The 16,522-nt window shown below is 42.7% G+C and overlaps 1 long non-coding RNA gene across 7 annotated transcripts in view; it reads left to right on the forward strand.

The window, feature by feature from the left end:
* The window catches only part of LOC102548095 (uncharacterized), an 86,452-nt gene that overhangs the window by 40,543 nt on the left and 29,387 nt on the right, over window positions 1-16,522 (forward strand). Inside the window, exon 7 of one of the 7 annotated variants that reach the window (XR_590657.4) lies at window positions 8,153-8,380. The exons of 5 other annotated variants lie outside the window; for them this stretch is intronic. This is a non-coding gene — a long non-coding RNA (uncharacterized LOC102548095). Of the gene's footprint in view, window positions 1-8,152; window positions 8,381-16,522 lie in introns of those variants that run through there. One more of the 7 variants, XR_010063238.1, reaches the window with a different exon arrangement.

The following is a 16,522-nucleotide window of genomic DNA, read 5'->3' on the forward strand; positions in this document are numbered from 1 at the left end:
GTTATTCCAGATGAATTTGCAAATTGTTCTGTCTAACTCTTTGAAGAATTGGATTGGTATTTTGATGGGGATTGCATTGAATCTGTAGATCGCTTTTGGTAAAATGGCCATTTTTACTATATTAATCCTGTCAATCCATGAGCATGGGAGATCTTTCCATCTTCTGAGGACTTCTTCAATTTCTTTCTTCAGAGTCTTGAAGTTCTTATTGTACAAATCTTTTACTTGCTTGGTTAAAGTCACACCGAGGTACTTTATATTATTTGGGTCTATTATGAAGGGTGTCGTTTCCCTAATTTCTTTCTCGGCTTGTTTCTCTTTTGTGTAGAGGAAGGCTACTGATTTATTTGAGTTAATTTTATACCCAGCCACTTTGCTGAAGTTGTTTATCAGCTTTAGTAGTTCTCTGGTGGAACTTTTGGGATCACTTAAATATACTATCATATCATCTGCAAATAGTGATATTTTGACTTCTTCTTTTCCGATCTGTATCCCCTTGACCTCCTTTTGTTGTCTGATTGCTCTGGCTGGAACTTCAAGAACTATATTGAATAAGTAGGGAGAGAGTGGGCAGCCTTGTCTAGTCCCTGATTTTAGTGGGATTGCTTCAAGTTTCTCTCCATTTAGTTTAATGTTAGCAACTGGTTTGCTGTATATGGCTTTTACTATGTTTTGGTATGGGCCTTGAATTCCTATTCTTTCCAGGACTTTTATCATGAAGGGGTGTTGAATTTTGTCAAATGCTTTCTCAGCATCTAATGAAATGATCATGTGGTTTTGTTCTTTCAGTTTGTTTATATAATGGATCACATTGATGGTTTTCCGTATATTAAACCATCCCTGCATGCCTGGGATGAAGCCTACTTGATCATGGTGGATGATTGTTTTGATGTGCTCTTGGATTCGGTTTGCCAGAATTTTATTGAGTATTTTTGCGTCGATATTCATAAGGGAAATTGGTCTGAAGTTCTCTTTCTTTGTTGGGTCTTTGTGTGGTTTAGGTGTAAGAGTAATTGTGGCTTCATAGAAGGAATTCGGTAGTGATCCATCTGTTTCAATTTTGTGGAATAGTTTGGATAATATTGGTATGAGGTCTTCTATGAAGGTTTGATAGAATTCTGCACTAAACCCATCTGGACCTGAGCTCTTTTTGGTTCGGAGACCTTTAATGACTGCTTCTATTTCCTTAGGAGTTATGGGGTTGTTTAACTGGTTTATCTGTTCCTGATTTAACTTCAGTACCTGGTATCTGTCTAGAAAATTGTCCATTTCCTGCAGATTTTCAAGTTTTGTTGAATATAGGCTTTTATAGTAAGATCTGATGATTTTTTGAATTTCCTCTGAATCTGTAGTTATGTCTCCCTTTTCATTTCTGATTTTGTTAATTTGGATACACTCTCTGTGTCCTCTCATTAGTCTGGCTAAGGGTTTATCTATCTTGTTGATTTTCTCAAAGAACCAACTTTTGGTTCTGTTAATTCTTTCTATGGTCCTTTTTGTTTCTACTTGGTTGATTTCAGCTCTGAGTTTGATTATTTCCTGCCTTCTACTCCTCCTGGGTGTATTTGCTTCTTTTTGTTCTAGAGATTTTAGGTGTGCTCTCAAGCTGGTGACATATGCTCTTTCTTGTTTCTTTCTACAGGCACTCAGCGCTATGAGTTTTCCTCTTAGCACAGCTTTCATTGTGTCCCATAAGTTTGGGTATGTTGTATCTTCATTTTCATTTAATTCTAAAAAGTCTTTAATTTCTTTCTTTATTTCTTCCTTGACCAGGTTATCATTGAGTAGAGCATTGTTCAATTTCCACGTATGTGTGGGCATTCTTCCCTTATTGTTATTGAAGACCAGTTTTAGGCCGTGGTGGTCCGATAGCACGCATGGGATTATTTCTATCTTTCTGTACCTGTTGAGGCCCGTTTCTTGACCAATTATATGGTCAATTTTGGAGAAAGTATCATGAGGAGCTGAGAAGAAGGTATATCCTTTTGCTTTAGGGTAGAATGTTCTATAAATATCTGTTAAGTCCATTTGGCTCATGACTTTTCTTAGTCTGTCTACATCTCTGTTTAATTTCTGTTTCCATGATCTGTCCATTGATGAGAGTGGGGTGTTGAAGTCTCCTACTATTATTGTGTGAGGTGCAATGTGTGTTTTGAGCTTTAGTAAGGTTTCTTTTATGTATGTAGGTGCCCTTGTATTTGGGGCATAGATATTTAGGATTGAGAGTTCATCTTGGTGGATTTTTCCTTTGATGAATATGAAGTGTCCTTCCTTATCTTTTTTGATGAATTTTAGTTGAAAATTGATTTTATTTGATATTAGAATGGCTACTCCAGCTTGCTTCTTCCGACCATTTGCTTGGAAAGTTGTTTTCCAGCCTTTCACTCTGAGGTAGTGTCTGTCTTTGTCTCTGCGGTGTGTTTCCTGTAGGCAGCAGAATGCAGGGTCCTCGTTGCGTATCCAGTTTGTTAATCTATGTCTTTTTATTGGGGAGTTGAGGCCATTGATGTTGAGAGATATTAAGGAATAGTGATTATTGCTTCCTGTTATATTCATATTTGGATGTGAGGTTATGTTTATGTGCTTTTCTTCTCTTTGTTTTGTTGCCAAGACGATTAGTTTCTTGCTTCTTCTAGGGTATAGCTTGCCTCCTTATGTTGGGCTTTACCATTTATTATCCTTTGTAGTGCTGGATTTGTAGAAAGATATTGTGTAAATTTGGTTTTGTCATGGAATATCTTGTTTTCTCCATCTATGTTAATTGAGAGTTTTGCAGGATACAGTAACCTGGGCTGGCATTTGTGTTCTCTTAGGGTCTGTATGACATCAGTCCAGGATCTTCTGGCCTTCATAGTTTCTGGCGAAAAGTCTGGTGTAATTCTGATAGGTCTGCCTTTATATGTTACTTGACCTTTTTCCCTTACTGCTTTTAATATTCTTTCTTTATTTTGTGTGTTTGGTGTTTTGACTATTACGTGACGGGAGGTGTTTCTTTTCTGTTCCAATATATTTGGAGTTCTGTCGGCTTCTTGTATGCCTATGGGTATCTCTTTTTTAGGTTAGGGAAGTTTTCTTCTATGATTTTGTTGAAGATATTAAGTGGTCCTTTGAGCTGGGAGTCTTCACTCTCTTCTATACCTATTATCCTTAGGTTTAATCTTCTCATTGCGTCCTGGATTTCCTGTATGTTTTGGACCAGTAGCTTTTTCTGCTTTACATTATCTTTGACAGTTGAGTCAATGATATGTATGGAATCTTCTGCTCCTGAGATTCTCTCTTCCATCTCTTGTATTCTGTTGGTGAAGCTCATATCTACAGCTCCTTGTCTCTTCTTTTGGTTTTCTATATCCAGGGTTGTTTCCATGTGTTCTTCCATGATTGCTTCTATTTCCATTTTTAATTCCTTCAACTATTTGATCGTGTTTTCTTGGAATTCTTTCAGGGATTTTTGTGACTCATCTCTATGGGCTTCTACTTGTTTATTTATGATTTCCTGGAATTCTTTCAGGGATTTTGTTACTCCTCTCTATGGGCTTCTACTTGTTTATTTATGATTTCCTGGAATTCTTTCAGGGATTTTTGTGATTCCTCTCTGTAGGCTTCTACTTGTTCTCTAAGGGAGTTCTTCACATCTTTCTTGAAGTCCTCCAGCATCCTGATCAAATATGATTTTGAAAGTAGATCTTGCCTTTCTGGTTTGTTTGGATATTCCGTGTTTACTTTGGTGGGAGAATTGGGCTCCGATGATGCCATGTAGTCTTGGTTTCTGTTGCTTGGGTTCCTGCACTTGCCTTTCGCCATCAGATTGTCTCTAGTGTTACTTTGTTCTGCTATTTCTGACAGTGGCTAGAGTGTCCTATAAGCCTGTGTGTCAGGAGTGCTGTAGACCTCTTTTCCTGTTTTCTTTCAGCCAGTATGGGGACAGAGTGTTCTGCTTTCGGGCGTGTAGTTTTTCCTATCTACAGGCCCTCAGCTGTTCCTGTGGGCCTGTGTCTGGTGTTCACCAGGCAGGTCACTTGCAGCAGAAAAGTTGGTCTTACCTGTGGTCCCGAGGCTCAAGTTTGCTCGTGGGGTGCTGCCTACGAGCTCTCCGCGGAGGCAGCAACCAGGAAGATCCGCGCCGCCCTTTCTGGGAGCCTCCGTGCACCAGGGTTCCAGATGGCGTTTGGTGTTTTCCTCTGGCGTCAGAGATGTGTGCAGAGTGCAGTCTCTTCTCAGAAATGTAGTCTTAACACCCCTCACCCCTAAATCTGTTACAACCAGAACACATTACAGGATCCTTAATGGTTTCTATGACTACTTTGATTTGAGAGGCATTGTCCCACTTGGCTGGCTCTCTTCTGCTCAACTTGGGCGAGCGGGTCTCAGAGTAGTGTTGGCAGAGAGCTTACTAGAATGCAGATTCTAATGCCTTATCATGACCCTTGTGAATGAGGAACTGAGGGCACACCCCCTCAATCTGTGGGCTAAGAGGCTCTCCTGTTCACCCCAAGGCCATTATGTTGATCCATAATCTAGGTCAATATTCCCTCAGCTTTCAGATGTATTCAAATCACCTCGAAGCTTTAAACCTGTTCAGGCTATACTCCAAGAGGAGAGACACTGCAATGAATAGTTTTTAAAACTCCCGAGGGAGTTTCAATGTGCAGCCAAATTTGAAAGCAGATGTTGTTGAAACTTTAGTGAGAATTGGTGGAAACACGGAGTTCCAGAACCTCCCCTATTTCAGTAATTGTGGGCTCCAGGCAACAGGGACCAGAACCACTCATGGTGCGGCTCAAAATGTGATCCAAAGACCAGTGAGATCAGCCTCCCCCTTCCCAGACTTGCTGATCCACACAGAACTGCTGACAGTCTGTAGATGAAGCCCAGAAAAAACCCTCCCAATGACCCTAGTGCATGCCGAAGATTAAGACTCCCTAGTCTAAACTGCCTTCTCAGTTCTTTGGGGAGGGGGCAGAGGAGTAAGAGGCTGGGCCTGATAATGTTAGCCATATAGAGTGAGACACAAATGACCAGGCTGGATGTGTTAATGGAACATATCCAACACTGGTGAGGTTGAGGCATGAGTTTGAGATGAAACTGTGCTTCAGAAAACAAATACCAATAACAACAAACCAAAATAACGAAACCAATAACAAACAAAGCCAAAAAGCCATCCAACCAACCAACCAACCAACCAGTCAACCAACCAACTAAAAATACACAAATGAACTGGCACAAAAGAAATTATGGCCCTTAAAATGCAGACCTTTGTTTTTTTCCTCCTCTGGTTCATGCGGCTGTTCAGTGTGTCTGACTTTACCCACTCTTGCCCACTATGAGTGGATTGTAGTGAAGAGAAGAGAGAAGTTTAAATGTTTAAATGTACCTTTAAGGCAACCATGCATCACAAATTTCCAGTAGCCTTAAATAGAATCTTTTTTATGCCCCCAAAGCCATACCCAGGATGTGCCCTGACTCCATTATTTAACTTATTTAACCAGTAGCTACTGATACTTATTATCAGGCATACTATGGATTCAACATGGCATCAGGGATGCTAGTAAGCATCTAGACAAACCATCGCTGATTTGAATCATGATGTCATGGTAAGCACTGTTAGGGAGCCCCACAGTATATGAGAGAGAGTATTATGTAAGGCTTGTATTAGTCTTAAGTGACACGTAAGGTGGGACCTGAAGTGTGGAGGCTAATCAGGCAGAACAGTAGGAAGCCATATTAAAGGAGAAATTTGTGGGAAGCCTCCGAGGCCGGAAAGTACTTAGTGAGTACGAGCTACTCGGAGATGATGGGTGTGGAAGCTGAGGGAAATGAGGTTAGAGAGGGCAGAGGCAGGGTCATGCAGGAAATCGGTAAGGAGAGGGTGTTTCATTCTGAGCAAAGACAAAACTGCACACAAATGACATTGCCTGGTTTCATCCGTGACGTCAGAGATTGGTTGCGTCTAGTACCTCAGTAAACTCTGGTTTGCAATGTTCTGTGTGGTCTACTGATGTCTCTGAGTCCCGATATCCTAATCTATAAAATGGGAAGAATACAAGGGATGTAATGAGTAAGTAGGTTAAAGCTTGGCACATGAGTATCCGTTGTGAGTAGAATAACGTGATCCCCGAAGGATATCGACAGCCTCATTTTTAGAACCCAAGAACGCATTACACTACTTGGCAAGGAGGCCCTGCGGTTTCTGGTTGCTGAGATGACTTTAGAAAGATTATCTGGGTGCTGATTTGAGTGGTGGGGGATGGGGAGAATCTGAGGGGACTGGAGGAAGGGGAACCATAATCAGAATATTTTGTATGACAAATATTTTCAATTATAAAAAGATTATCATAATTATGTGAAAGGGGGTAGGAACATCCCAAGAATCCTTTTGAAGTTGCAGAGGGAGTCAGTGATAGAGAAATTCAAACAGAGATTGTATTCTTTTTTTTTTTTTTGGTATTAATTTCCTTTTCGCTGCTGTGATAACTCTGACAGAAGCAAATTAAGGAAAAAGTTTATTCTAGTTCACACTTCAGGGGTACAGGGTATCACAGGGGAGCTGAGGTGATGGGAGCAGGAAGCTGATGGACGTGTGTATTTACCATCAAAAGGAAGTGGATGACAGCACACACATTCTGACTGTTGTGACTTCCCTGGAACCGTGAGCCAAATCAGCTTCTTCTCCCCTAAGTCACTTTTGTCAGAGTATTTTTATCACAACAAACAGGAAATGACCTTAATATAGAAGTTGGTAATGATTGGTGAGGTTGTTACTATGCTACACCTGACTACAGGGTCCTTGGGCCTTTGGAACTGTTTTGTGGCTGGAATGTGAGAGTTTGGTGTTTTGGGTTAGAAAAAACCTTGAAAGCTGGACTCAGGGCAGAACGGGCCATTCTTGTGACATCTTGGATGACAGGAATGCCAAGAGAAACACAAGAGTAAAGGCTTCAATTCTTAGGTTCCAGAGGTGAGGAGGGACTCTGTCAGGAATTGTGGCAGGGGCCGTTCATGTGCTATTTGGCCAAGAATCTGACTGTGGTCTGCACATTTCCTTGAAAACCCAAGTGCAGCTGAAATCAAGAGGCAATGGACTCAGTTGCTTGGCATGTAGGGCCCTCAAGACAGGAGAACAGGCAGACTGCTGCTGAGAAGTCAGCTGTGGTTGCTAAAGAGATCAACGGTATTGAGGGGAAGCCTCCTGTGCTGTGCTGGGACAAGGAAGGTGTCCTAAAGGAAAAACACTGCTTAGAGATTCCATTGTATGAAGATTCAAATCTGTTTAGAAGGAAAAAGCCTCAGCTGAAGGGATTCCCTGTTCCTTAAAATGAAATGCCTAAGAAAGTATTCAAGCTGAGGTCAGGTGTGTCAGTGTCAGAGTCCCTGCAGAGTGACCCTGAGAAGCTACAGTGTAAAACTGAGAAGGTGAAGCCTCTGTCTCAGTGGAGACCCTAGGGTCTTGGAGATCCCAAGCATGGGATAGTGTAAAGAGAGTTGTAAGCACGGAATGTTAAGCAGGGACTCTATGACATGGAGGGACAGGCTATGGAAGGCCTTCGGAGGCCAGCTTATTTCATTATTCATCCCAGACGCAAGGTTTGGCATCCTCCCTTCTGGAGTTTGGTTTTCTTTGGTGTAATTATTTCTCCCCAAGTCTTCCATTTAAAAGAAAAAAAGTGTTGTATCCTGGAGGGACATAACAGTTGAGAGATTTAGGACTTTTGAAGTGTTGGAATTGTTAAAGGCTATGGGGACTTTAAAAACACGAATGTATTTCCATCAAGAGACATATATGAAATATTGGTGAGAAGGGGTAGAGGTTATGGTTTAAAAGTGATGTTTTTGGGGGTGCCAAGTTGACAAGGGGTGGAGCTGTGACATTATCAGTGATCAGCACAACACAACTTAGAATCATCTGAGGGAATGTCTCGATGAAGTTCATTGATTTGACAAGACCTCCCCACGGTGAGCTGGACCCTTCTCTGGACTGGAGATACAGTGTGAGGATGGAGAAGGGAGCTGGGCACGAGCTTGTAAGCATTCTCTGTGACCAGTTGCCTCGAGCCCCTGCCATTGGGCTCCTGCAGTGACGAGGTGTGACCTGGGACTGTGAGCCAAGTAAACCCTCTCTTCCTTAAGTTCCTTTTATCAGAATGTTTTATCACAGATCCAGGAAAAGAAACTAAGACCGACTCAACCAGCAACTGCTACTAGCTTCGCAGGCAGAAGGGGCCCCAAGGCAAGGAATGCAAGCAGCCTGTGGAAATTGGAAAAGGAAGATAGTGGATTGTCATCTGCAGCCTCCAGGGAAGTACATAGCCCTGCTCACACCTTGATGCCCGGACAACAAGATTTCTGACCCCTCACAACTGTAAGATAATAAAAGTGTGTTTAAAGCCACTAACTTTCGATGGTAAATTTTAATCAACTGCCTTAATGAATGTATTTTATAAACATGTTAATGAATGTATGCTACATAATGAATTTATGCTAACATACATGTGCGTTACATGTATGTCTAGTCTCTATAGGACATAGAGGGTCAGGTTGAACTCTGGCGAATGGTGTACGTTGGTGACATTAAATGATTCCAACTAAGAAAAACAATTACAGGAGCAGAAGGAAAGGACCCAGTGCCAGAACTTGGAATCTTTTGATGTCTGGGCCTTGAACACGCAAAGCCCTTAGGTTTCAGTGGATTTTTTTTCCTGAAGCTTTGGCCATATATAGCTTCGCTAAGGATAAAAGCAGTTTGAAGGGAACATTTGGGCAATGTCTCAGGGCAGCCAGCTTGAGCAATTTCAAAACCACCACCCTGAGGATGGGACGGTGAATGTGATTTCCCGCTGTGTCTTAGAGTCCCATTCCCATTCAGGCAAGAGTCTCAGGGCTCTGTCTCTGGGGCAGGAGTTAAGTACAGACACTGATCACAAAGTTGCTTCATAAGTCTCTGGCTTTAACATGACAGTGACCATCTGTCCTACCCAATCCCCGAGGGGTACATTAGAGGGAGCAGCACATGGACACTCAGGCTAGCACAAGCAGGGTGCCTAAGTCTAAATGGAAAGACTTTTCCCGGGTTATCCTCACTGGGCCCAGGGGTGGGAACTGGGGACAGAATGCCAGATGGGCTCAGAGGCTACAAAGAGTGGGTGTGGGATCATTTGTTTCCATAGAAACGTGTCTATGGGATGTCTGTAGGGCTTTTGGAACTTGGCACCAGTCTTGCGCTGAAAACCGCACAGTTACTTTTCACAGTATTTCTGATGCCTTTTTAGTACCCATGGAGTTTTCTAGTAGCTGTCCTGTCTCTGGCTGGAATTTACAGACGTCGTGTAAAAATCCGATGGCGGCTTTAGGTCTGAGCCAGATTTCTGCCTCTCCGCGAAGAGAGGGCCTCAGCTCTTGTGCACTGGAGAACGAGGAGCTTGGGCTCCAGCACTTAAGGCATTTTCCTGCCTCTTCCCTCCTGCTTCTGGCTGAGACTGTACCCCTGGAGGCCTGGCTCTCAGCCAGATGTAAGCTAAGCCGTGCTAAGGTGTTAGGTGGCAAAGGCTCATGGGTTATTAATCCCTGTAAGAGTTTTCCACATTCAACAAAGTTTTGTTATTAAATCAGAGAACATTAAAAAATCACCACCACAGCATAAACCAACTTCTCCATGTTCCCTATAAATCTTTATCTTTATAAGTGAGTATAGCTCATGACCGTGCTATATATGAAATTTTGTTCACACAGGACATTTTTACACCTTCTCACATTTAAAAATACTGCACTTCCTCCATTATATTAGTTTGAAAGTACCCTTTGGAACATCTGGCCATAATTTCCCTCCTAGTGATCCAGTGATTCTCCATTTCTGCCATTTCCTGGGGACCCCAGTGTCACTTGATCCCTGGCTCTAGGCATGCCTGGTCCCCTCCTGGTGAATAAGCAGTTTACGTTCAGAGTGAGTTCACTAGAGTCTGCCGTATCGCAGGCAGGAAAAGGATTCCTGTTGGTCTCTGCTGGGAAAGTAGACCCCGCAAGACGGCAGTTTAGGAGGTTGGAGACGGCTGCCCCACCCCCGGGGGATGGAGCAAAGATTCAGCCGAGGGAGGCTTGTGAAGCAGATGAGCAGAATGAAAGATTTCCCTCGAGTCCCTGAGTCCATGCACGTTACTACTCATGATTTCTGTGAGCCACCCCAGAATTTTTTTATTTTTAATATTTTGCTTAAGCTAGCGCTGTTTCATTTTTATCGCTTACAAAAAGGAAAAAAAAAAGAACCCAAACTAATTACAGTAATGATAGCAATTTTGATCTTGCTGAACATTTGCTTTGTGTCAGGAACGCTGTTTCTACTTGAGTTCAAATCTCGTCTACTCAGTGAGCTAGCTTGAAAGCTTGCTAATTTTCCCAGGATACTTTGCCTTAGTGGTCTGGGGTTTGAATCCTGATCTGCCTGATGCTTCCGTCTCTGGTTTTAACTATTCCCTAATGTATCCGCCCAACGTAAGTATGTTGCTGTAGAAGTGGACTACGGAGAGGGAGAGCCAGCATGCTCCCCAAGAGGATGCCTTAAACAGGAAGACAGTCAAGAAAGAAGAAATTGTAAAGACAAGGTTTGCCTGCTCAGTGCTCTGTGGCATCTTCTTGGTGCCCAGCTCTTAATTGGTTATAGCACCTCCGAGGAGTCTCATCTTTTCTCTAACAGCAAGGAAAACCAGTGTTGAGTCCTGTTCCAGTCCATGTGTGTGCGAGGTGCGTGTGGTTTAAGAGGGTGACTTTACGAGGCTTCTCCTCTAGCCATCAGCAGTATCCTTTGCCTTGAGACAGTATACTTTCAGGCAGTTCAAACTCACGCCTGTCACTCACGCACAGGTTCGCTGTCTCTACAATGTCATTGGCTCTCATTCTGGGCCTGTCCTAATCCCGACCAATCAAGAACCACAGTTGCCTCTTTCAAGATCCCAGTAGCGTTTGATGATTCGCCCTAATAGCATCACACATTAAAACCAGAGTAGAGACTCACACCCCTGCCTCCCTCCATAGCTCAAAAGACTTAGCGAAGGCTTAATGGGGCACTGGATCTTGGAGGCTGTGAGATTTTTGTGTGCATCTAATTGAAAAAAATGTATGTTCATCTATCGTGATACAACACCTATTGGCAGCCATACTATTTTACAAGGCTGTTTCTTCCCATGTCTCCCTTTAAGGATGCCATGGTTTCAGGAATTGATGGGATTAGTTACACACTCGGAAAGGAGCCTAACATCAAGTAGTTATTTGCTGCTGCCAAGATGTGGGCTTGCCATTTTCCTTAGCTGCAGTACATCTTGTCGGGAGCATCCGCCCAGTACAGAGAAAGGAACCATGTTATGTGTTGATCAAAGGTGGCTAGCAAGAGCCGTGCATCTGTAGAACTTCTCTTTCCTCTGGATGGGTATATAGCAGTGACAGTTTTTGCTGCATCACAAAGATGTCTCAGGATAAAGAATAGAATTTCAGGAAACCCAGATAAAACTAGCCTCTGGGGGATTAACAACAAACAAAAACACACAGGCAAATGATCGGAGAGAAAGGCAGAGCTCTCAGCAGAAAGCTTTTTCTAAGGAAATGGCCACAATTTCCCTTTTACATAATTGCCATAAATGCACAGCCAAATTAAATGTGTCATAGATAAAATTACCAACCGAAGTACCACCCGGCTGTCTCCTGTGAGCTGAGAGTTTGCGAATGCAGTGTTCTCCGGCGAGCGTCGCAAATCCACATAATGTTCCCGAGTGCTAAATTTGGAGCTCTGATTTAGCTGACAGATGTTTAAAATCACATTGGATTGGACAACTCCCCGAGGAGGACACAGCTGCAGATGTGAAAGAGAACAAGCTAAGGGCTTTAGGAACAGCTTCTCTTCCCTATCAGCCTTCTTCGATGGGGCTCTGTGGGAGAAGGATCATTTCTGTGCTGAATTCACCAACCCCCAACCTCCTGTTGAACTGACGCTGAGATGAACGCAGAGGCTGCACACTGGACAAAGTGTAGGATGCTACACTTCACCTGAGCTGGTCACACGGGGGCTGTGGGCTCCTTGAAAACAGGCAGGTAGCCACCATACCTTGGAGCCTGGCTTGCTCCTTTGGTAACATCTTATGATCAGAAATGAATGTAATTCTGAAAATCGAGACTTCTGCATCAGTATTTAACTGGCAACCTCTTCTTGGGCAAGGTTGAAATGCTCTCCCCAATTCCCCACACTTAAATCTCCAACAGCGCTTCCTTCGTTTTTTGGAAAACAACAAAATTAAAATTATTCTAGGTTTCTGTTTTTTTTTTCTTCAAAAACACATATTTTAGGCCTGTGTCGAGACTCAGACTGAAATGGATTTGTTTTTAAAAAAAATGTCTGAGTATTTGATGTGGGAGACTAGTGACCTTTGGTATTTTGTATAAAAAAAATGTTTGATGTCTCAAATTTCCCTACTGAACTTGTATTGTTGCTGTTTTTTTTCTGTGATTTTTTTCCATGCTCTACCATCCCCCACATTCAAAACAAGCTCTTTAATTACTCAACAGAGCTCATCCTCACAGCCACCTCAGATGAATGTCACTCACATCATGATGTCGAGATTGAGTAAATCTAATTCAAACCAAAAAAATGTTTAAGACAGAGCCCAAGAGACACTGTCATTGTTGGGGGAATTTACACTGGGGTAACACCGTGTACACCAATACGTCACCCAGAATGCAAGTGTCTAACAGCATGACCCTCCGAGACTACAGAACTCCCTCACAGGAAGTAGGTGGCAGGGTCGGTAGGTATGATTCAGACCCTTTGTTCCTTGGGATGAACAGATACGATGTCAAATGGCTGACAGGCTGAGAACACAGCAAATCCAGGCAAAACCGATGAATCCCTGGAGCCTTGTCTATGTTCAGCCTGTGCAGCCAAAGCTAGCACTGGGGGCAAATGTGGAGTAAACAGGGAAAGAAGAAGCAAAGTGTAAACACCGGTAAGGGAAGCTCACACAGGGTCTTGTGCTACAAATTGTGAATGCCATACTTCGTGACTCACTGAAGGAAGCCCATTTTATGCCATGATTTAATCTATGATACACTATCTTTCAAACCACGGATCTACTCAATCTGTAGCAGAAAGTTAGACACTGCGTCTTTACCAGAGTTTGAATGGGAGAAGGGGAAAGATGATTAAACTCTCATGAGGATCTGTATGTTTTGCTTTATGACAACAAATACTTATTTTTTTCACTCTAAAAAATTTTGGTAAAATAATTGAACCACATGATAATCACAAAAGTAATTCTGTTGGCTAAGGACTCTGTGGAACATATGACTCATTAGGGAAGACCTTTGGCCACTGGAGTACAGGTTTCTGGGTCTCATAAATCAAAGTATGTCCATGAGGATAAAGTGGAACAAAAGATAGCAATAATATTTTGAGAAGGCGAGAAGAGGTTCGGGGTGCAAAAACGTTGTTAGTTTCTTGACAGGACAAAAAGGGTAGGGTATTAATGTCGTTTACTCACTGTAGTTTGTGGTGATTCCTGACATAGAGCCCTTTGTGTATCTTCAGAGGACTTTGTACAGTGCAGATAAATGCATAGGACTGTGGACTCTGGATCCATTAGATAAAGTATAATTCACGTGGTTGAAAGAACAACTTTTACAGTCAGCTTTAAACTGGAATCCATTACTCATGGGCTCTGATGTCTTTGATTTAGATACTTAACTTTTCTGAGCCTCAGCCTCCATGGTTGTATGAAGTAGATCATATATCATGTTCCTCTAACACTGTTGTGGGAAGTACACCAGGTGGTATGTGGAAAGTATGCAGCCTAGGTGTCATTTTATCAGTGTCTATGGCCATTACTGGGAGGTTTCTATATGAAATTCAACCGTGACTTAATGATGATGTTCCTGTGATGCCCCAGTCATAGCTGCCAGGTAAGGAAAGGGCTTAATAGCAACAATCCTATCCCGATTAGCTGACCAGAAAGCCACAATAGGACCTGCTTGATCATCTGTGTAGAGGTATTCCCACCTTGGGAATTTTAGGAAGCTCAGACATTATATAGGAAAGAGAGGCTCATCCCTTTACTGTAACTGGGGAGCTCTGATACAGTGATGAGCCCCCACTTTACCTTTGGGTTTCAGCAAGACAGAATGTTGAGCTCTACTGTCTACAAGGAAACTGGTGGGTTTCTCCTCCACTTTTAAGGCTCCCCAGGGCTCTGGGAGAGGATCCAACCTCTCCCCCCTATTTTTATCTTCTAAGGCCAGGGTTTAGATAGGCTTCTTCTTCTTCTTGTGGCATTCCCTGGCCCAGTGGCCTTCCTCCTTACAATAAGCACACTGGTTCTTTCTTAAGTGGGGACATTATCAATCTTTAGGGACCCCTTTACCTCCTTTGGAAGCCTGTTTTCTGGTGCTGTCTGATTAATAAAGTCTAGAACTACCATTGCATTTGCTTCTGCCGATTCGGGGTCCATGGGGGTGTACTGTTGGAATGCTTGTCCTGAAGACTTGAGTTATTTTATATTTGTAAGCACTGTGCAGCAAATGTTATTACCGTCTGTTTTACACAGGCGTATTTAGCCTGTGGCCCACGGGCTGAAAGATGGCTTAACACAAAATTATAAATGTACTGAAAACATGATAAGATTAAGTTTAATCTCTACTTTCATTTTTATTAGATTCAGGGCATGGGGTCTTATTGAGGTCCTTTAGACATCTGGAGCTGAGTTTTGTGCAGGACGAGAGACATGGCTTAATTTTACTTCTCCTCTATAGCTATCTAGGTTGGCCAGAATCATTTGTCAAATATGCTGTTCTTTCTCCAGTATTCATTTTTTACTTTATTGGCAAACATCAGGTGTCCAAAGGCATGTAGACTTAGGTCAGGGTCTTCAGTTCTATTTCACTGACAAATATGTGTTTTTATGTCAATGCCATATTGTTTTTATTACTATAGAGCGATAGTACAATTCAAAACCAGGAAAGATGACATCTCCAGTAGTTATTTTATTGTTCAGGGTTGTTTAAGGTATTCTACCTTAATATGTGTGTATGTGTGTGCGTGCATGTGTGTGTGTGTGTGTGTGTGTGTGTGTGTTTGTGCGCACACGCGTGCTTGTGTGCGTGCGTGTTTCCATATGAGGTTTAAGGTTGTTTTTCGATTTCTATGGATAATTATATCGGAAATTTGACGGGGCATTGCATTGAATCTGTGGTTTGCTTCTTGTGGGATGAACATTTTCAATTTGGGGAATCATTACCCGTCTTAGCAATAGAGGTGGCGATAATCACGATGTGGCAATCACAAGTGAAGGTACAGAGGCTAATGAAGCATGGGCCCCAGCCTTGGTCCTTAAATGCATCTCTTGGAGGCCCTGGGTTGAGTTCAATGGTCATCATTTTCTAGTTTCTTGCTGAATGAATCTCATGATCTTCTTTCACCTTGTCCCCTGACTTCAGAGGCTTCAGGCTCTACAGAATCTAGGTCCGCCTCGAATATACCATTGAGAAACTGGGAATCACGGCGATAAATATGTCTAAGACTATAGACTTTGGATTCAGAAGGACTTGAGCTAAGTCTCGACTTACTTACTTAGTAACTTGGTCAATTTAAGAAAATCACATCTGCTCTCTTCACACTAGTAGCTTCATGCATCCAAGGATTAGAATGTCAGGAAGCCCTTTTCACCCCTACAGTCTGGGATTGGAAGCAGGCGTTCATACGTGCTGTCTGCGTGCTCGACTCCTAACCCACATCCCAGCCTAGCAATGCTCTCTCAACAGGGTGGTTCTAAATATAAAACCAGATCATGCAGAAAGACACACTTAATACTGATTATTATAACTGAGTTATCTTTCCATTTTTAGTAAAAGGGTGTCTGAGTTTGTTTTAAGTGTTCTAGCAAGGGAATTAGTCAGTCCTCCCCACTAGGGCAAGGACAGTTTTCTTTTATATTTCAAGATCCGGCAGGATGCAGCTTGAGGAAGACAGTTCTTGGGTAGAAGAAGCTGCTGCACTAACCAGACCCAGGGTCACTTGTGAGAGAGCCATTTCCTTCCTCTAGGGGGCAATATTTGCTATGGGTCTGCCACTGGGCCAAGCTGAGGCCATTTCCTGTTCTGTATTGGCTTTTCCTCTTTAGGCCTCCTTCCTTCTTCCTCTCTCATTGCAGGGGCCAGCTCCACTTCATTGTCTGAGCTCTCTGCCAACTCCTGCTCTCTGTCTTCTTTGTTCTTCATGGATGTTTTCTCTTCTACATCTGATTTGGTCTTGGTGTCTGCTTTCCGAGGACCCAACCTGATACACCAGACATTCTGTGTTTGATGACTCACAAATCTTTTAGGTCAGGGCTCTGATGGTTCGCAGATGTAGGATGATACATTGCTACAGACTCAATAAACAGCATATACGAGCCACAACAAAAGAGTAGCTAGATCACAGGAGAACCATCCTGCCAAAACATGCTTTAAACCTATCCAAAGAGCACATGAAGCCCACGAACTTGTAGGCAAGCTAACGAGA

This window comes from Rattus norvegicus, chromosome 1 (genome assembly GCF_036323735.1).
Source record: "Rattus norvegicus strain BN/NHsdMcwi chromosome 1, GRCr8, whole genome shotgun sequence".
Classification (NCBI taxonomy): Eukaryota; Metazoa; Chordata; class Mammalia; order Rodentia; family Muridae; genus Rattus; species Rattus norvegicus.